Raw genomic sequence first — 6000 nt, forward strand, 5'->3', positions numbered from 1 at the left:
CGACTTAAACTTTGTTGGCGTGTTCCTGGAGTTTTCTCCGTATCACACCACAAAACACCAGTGTCCCCATGTGTCCCCCACTTGGTTCTGCCATGTGCTTCCTTCTCAGTGTGACTCTGAAAGCTGTGTAGCTCCTTTTTATTGTAGATACTGCTGTGATCTCTTGTTTTCTCAGCTTGTCCTTCCAGATGATTATATATAAAGATACCTATATACATGATACATATAAGGGTTGGTGCAGCCTCTGACCTTCCTGGGTTCATCCACCTTTGCATTCTCGTCCCAGCGGTGCTATGTGGTTCCCCTGGAGGTGGTCTGGCTGTGCTTATCTTCAATTCCTCACCCTGGTTTTGTTGGTTGGTTTGGTTTTCCCTGGTGGCCTGTTCTTTTGGAGTTTGTTGGTTTTCCCTATTTTCCCCAGTCACAAAGGAATTTAATGCATTTTCCTGTCCAAGTGCAACCTGAGCTTGTCACAGTAGCATCAAGGCTGCAGCACTCACGAGATGGCAGTATGTAAACCAGATTAACTAACCTGTTGCTGTAGAGAGGATTTACTGTGTTGGAAAAAAATAAGCAGCTAATGAGGATGTTAAGAACCTGCTGTGCTCTTTCCAACACACTGCACGGAAACAGTTCTGGGCTCATCCTGGGCTTGTCTGCAGACATCTGGTGGGCAGAGAGGACAAGGGGGACACCTTGGCCACAAACCCCATCTGGGGCTGTACTTCTGGGGGAGAGGGACCAGGGTGCCCATGGAGGGGAGCCCAGGACTCCAAAATGCCCATGGAGGGGAGCCATGGGGTGCTTTGGCTTTGGGGCAGCCACAGGCAGAGTACCCCATATGTTGGGACTGGATGGAGACTGAAAAGCTGCCAGTTGTGGTCCATGGAGGTTGGATTCAAGGGAAGACCCTTGGCTGCACAACTCTGGGGATGAGCAGTGTCCTCGGGAGAACCAGCCTCCCTGTCCTTCCAGTATTGCAGGCCTCTGTTTACATCCCCATCAAGGTTTGAATATCCCAGGCCATAACCCTTTCCAAGTGCAGGAAGAGCTCCTTGGGAAAGATCCCTTTCTGTCATGGTTTAACCCCAGCTGGTAATCTAGCACCACACAGCCACTTGCTCACTGCCACTCCTTCCCCACCCCAGGTGGGATGGGGATGAGAATCAGAAGAATGTGAAACCCATGGGTTGAGATAAGTTAAGAACAGTTTAGTAACTGAAATTAAAGTAAAATGTAATGATAATCGAAATAATATCAACAATAACAATATGATAATAATGCATGACAAAACAAAACCAAAACAAAAAAACTCAGAATATCCAAGTGATGCACAGGACAATGTCTCACCACCCACTGACTGATCTCAGCAGTGATCAGTGCCTCCTGGCTAACTCCTCCCAGTTTCTATCCAGGGCATGATGTTCCATGGTTTGGAATACCCCTTTGGCTAGTTTGGGTCAGATGTCCTGTCTCTGCTTCCTCCTGGCTTCTTGTGCCCCTCCTCACTGGCAGAGCATGAGACTGAAAAGTCCTTGATCAGAGTAAACATTACTTAGCAACAACTAAAAACATTGTTGTGTTATCAGCATTGTTCTCAGGCTAAAGGTAATGTGTACTGCCTCTCTGGGAGGTCTTTGAGAGCCCAAGTCCCAAAGCACAAACATCCAGGCCCTGCTCCTAAGCCTAAGGTACCAGGACAGAAAGCTAGCGCTGGGCATCACCAGCTTTCTGTCCTGGCACAGGACATGCTCACCTGGGCATGGCGAGCTTCGGAACAATGCCACCAACACAGATATCCACCCTTGCTTTGCCACCTAAAACTCCATCTGTGTACTGCTGCTGTGGGAACTCTTCATGCCACGCAGAGATAGAGCTGGGGACCAGCCTCCCCAGTGTTCCCACAAAACACTGTGCGCCCTAGGGGAATCAGGTCACTCGCTCTACCCACTCCAAAGCCCAGTTCTCCAACAGTTCCAGCCTGACCCACTCCCACAAACTGCTGCTTTAGGGCAAACAGCTTCATCTCCAGTCCTGCTCCAGCAGGAGGAACTCCAGCAGCACAGACTGTCAGAGTGATCCTTTTGCTGCCTAGATTTAATGTATGGAGCTTTTTTTGAACAGGAACAATTTCATTGGCTTTCTTCAAGAGCTTTAAGCCCCATTTAAGAGCTCAGGATGTAACTAAAGAGGCAAAAAGGCAACAAAAAGCAACACACAGCATCAGAGTTTGCAAGTAGCAGGAGCTGCTCCATGAGGAGGCACCTGAACTGAAAATCAGTGAGTCCCTCCTCGCTCGATGCCAGAGACATATGCTGCTGATGCCATTCTAGGATGGGTTTTAGCTGATCTAAACCTGCAGAAAGGGTTGTCCCTTGCCTTACTCCTCCTCACACCCTTCCCAAACTGGGTTTCCAGCTCAATCAGCTGAACTATCTAACCCCAAATCAGACTTTGGTTGGTATAAGACAACCACAAAACCCTAATCCTGGGACAGAATAAGCCAGAGCAAAGCTTCTGGATGAGTATCACCCCTCACACTGGCAGCTGCTGAAGTATCCCTGGAGTTATGAGGACAGTGCACCACATCTGCCACAAGTGACCCTTAAGAAACTATTCTTACAACGAAAAGAGAAAATGAGGGAAAGTTAAACACCCAGGTCAGAAGAAGAGGCTGTCTGGGTTGGGTTTATTCCTGAGCAAACACCATGTCCCAAGAGCTATTTTCCCCTGCTACTCACATACAACTTCCACCACAGGACCCTCAACGTTTGAGGCATGTGGTTCCCACCCCACATGCCTCCCACTGACCCCTCAGTAGAACAGCTCCATCCCCACAGCACTGGCTGCTTCCCTCCAGGCTCACCATAGCCACAGCTCCCACCTGAAACTCACCCTCTGGCTTGGATCAGCCCTGTGCTGGGCTGTCCTGAGGATCTGCTCTGTGAGATGAGCCCTCAGGCAACACCTGGGTAGGACACAGTCCTTCCCAGGCAAAGCTGTGGACTGGAACAGCACAAAGCACCCAGAACAGTGAGAGCAAGAAGACACAGCACAGGGAACACCTATGGGCAGCACCGGAGGGGAAACAGCCATTCCAGCAGACACCTGCAGACCTTTGCCTGGGAGGCTGCAAAAAGAAGGCCCCAGCTGTGCCCAAACAGCAGCTATGGAGGAAGAGCTCCAGGAACACTTAATGGCCAGGGATGAAGCAGCTGCTTCCCATCTCTGCAGCCAGGAAAGAGCATGGGATGAGCTTGTGAGACCTCAGGGAGAGATGGTATGGCCCCAGAAGGCAACAAGCCCAGGCTGACAGGAGACGGGCCCCACACGATGGTGATGGCCACCCAGCGCCAGCCTGCAGCGGCTTCTGCTGCTGCCCAATGAGTCCCTCGTGTACCTCAGCCCCAGGCATGACTGTCCTGGAGCCGGCCACCCACGGAAACACCACAGAAACATGTCCAGCGAGTTCCTACAGCTCCTCCTCGCTGCGCCGTGGTGCTGGGCACCCACCGGCAGACTGGGCTTGGTGAGTGTGATAAACACATAAATGTATTGGCTTTCGCAAATCATAGGTGTGGTTATGTGAATATAACTGTACAAGTTTATAGTAACAAAAACAAAGCTCGATAAAGATACAAGATTAGACAAGTTAAAAAAAAAAAGGGTCAGAACTCTTGAGCAAACCGGAGTCACACAGTAGAAGAATCTGTAAAGATAAAGAAAAGGGGGTGAGGGGGTGGGGGGGATTGTGTGCTTGATAGAAGAAAAGCTAGTGCCTATAAAATAAAGTACTTTTTAGCTTAGGTTGTAGAAAGAGAACAATGTTTATGTTGTTAGTCTGTGGAATTTAGTGGCCCCAATAAACATTAGTTAATTGTTTCACACTGGTCCTCTAAAGTATCTTTAGCTTTAAAGAACAATGTTTGTGTTGTAAGTCTGTGGTGAGATAACAAGATTTAGTGACTCCACTAAACAGGAATGAGTTATTTCACACCATCCTTCTACTTATCAGTTATTTCAGAGACAGAGCCTCCCAAACATCTGCTAGCTTGGGATACTCCTTGTCTGCCTGTCCTGCTATAAATTTTGCAGGAAGGTCACACTGTTTTAAGTCTTTGTTAGTTATCAGAATAATTACAGCTATGGCTGGTTTTAGCGAGTTGTGTGGTTACTGGGGTGTCCAACTGGGCCAAAGGTGAAAAGCACACTGTGAGGAAGACTGCTTACTTCATCTTGAAGACCCCTACTCAGATGAGGAAGACTGCTTACTTCATCCTCAAGACCCCTGCCCACAATTATTGAAGAGCAGTGCACAGGCACCAAGAGGAGGAGACTTATGATAATAAATTACTGGACTTAATTATAATATTCCCTGCCTATATGCAGGAATTATGAATATGTATGTGACTAATGGAATTGTGAAAGTATATAAACCTGTAACAAATACTAATCACCCGCGCCTCTGGCTACAGTCACGCGCCCAGCGCTGTTTGCTTTTGCTTTATTGACTTTGTCCCTTAATAAAACCTTGTTATCTTGTTTAGAGAAGTGAATTCGTATTTCACAGTGAGAGACTCACAGCACGACCCCTCCCGGGGCCCTGTGCCCAGACCCAGCTCAGAAGCCGATGGGCTCTGAGATGAGCTTCAGTGGTGGGTGCTGCAGCGATGTGAGACACGGAGCCTACCGGGGTAAGAGCGAATGGAGACCTGACGGTAACCGTGCCACCCGAGCTCTTCCTGCGCTCCAGGCCCAGAGTCCCAGGCCCCTGGGGTGACCCCCTTCCCAGAACTTCTCCAAGGAGCCGGGCCGGTGCCATCCTGTGGCAGCTCAACAGGACACGACGGGACCCTCCGGAGCACAGCGTGCCGGGACCTGCACCTCCCCGCGCTCCTAGCCCCTCCCTGCAGCGCTGGGTCGGCCTTCCCCATTCCCCCTCTTGATCCCGGCCTTCCCCGTTCCCGTTGTGATAAACACATAAATGTATTGGCTTTCACAAATCATAGATGTTGCTATGTGGATATAACTGTATGAGTTCGCAAAGCTCACTAAAGACACAAGATTAGACAACAAGCTGAAAATGGCCAGAACTCTTGAGCAAAATGGAGTCACATAGCAAAAGAATTTGTAAAGGTAAAAGAAAAGGGGGGGGGGGGGAGGGCTTGATATGAGGAAAGCTAGTGCCTGGAAAACATAGGGTTAAAGTACTTTTAGCCCAACTTAGGTAGAGGATAAAGAACAATGTTTGTGTTGTAAGTCTGTGGAATTTAGTGGCCCCACTAAACATGAATGAATGATTTCACACCATCCTTCTACTTATCAGTTAGTTTAGAGACAGAGCCTCCCAAATATCTGCTAGCTTTGGATACTCCTTATCTGCCCAGTCCTACAATAAATTTTGCAGGAAGGTCACACTGGTCTAAATCTTTGCCAGCTATCAGAAGAATTAAAGATATGGCTGGTTTCAGCTAGTTGTGTGATTACTGGGGCCTCCAACTGTGAAAAAGGTGAAAAATACACTGCAAGGAAAACTGCTTACTTCATCCTCAAGACCCCTGCCCACAATCACCAGAGAGCAGTGCGCAGGCCTGTGAAATACGAATTCACTTCTCTAAACAAGATAACAAGGTTTTATTGAGGGACAAAGTCAATAAAGCAAAAGCAAACAGCGCTGGGCGCGTGACTGTAGCCAGAGGCGCGGGTGATTAGTATTTGTTACAGGTTTATATACTTTCACAATTCCATTAGTCACATACATATTCATAATTCCTGCATATAGGCAGGGAATATTATAATTAAGTCCAGTAATTTATTATCATAAGTCTCCTCCTCTTGGTGCCTGTGCACTGCTCTTCAATAATTGTGGGCAGGGGTCTTGAGGATGAAGTAAGCAGTCTTCCTCATCTGAGTAGGGGTCTTCAAGATGAAGTAAGCAGTCTTCCTCACAGTGTGCTTTTCACCTTTGGCCCAGTTGGACACCCCAGTAACCACACAACT

The sequence above is a fragment of the Melopsittacus undulatus genome, chromosome W (genome assembly GCF_012275295.1).
Source record: "Melopsittacus undulatus isolate bMelUnd1 chromosome W, bMelUnd1.mat.Z, whole genome shotgun sequence".
NCBI classification, from domain to species: Eukaryota; Metazoa; Chordata; class Aves; order Psittaciformes; family Psittaculidae; genus Melopsittacus; species Melopsittacus undulatus.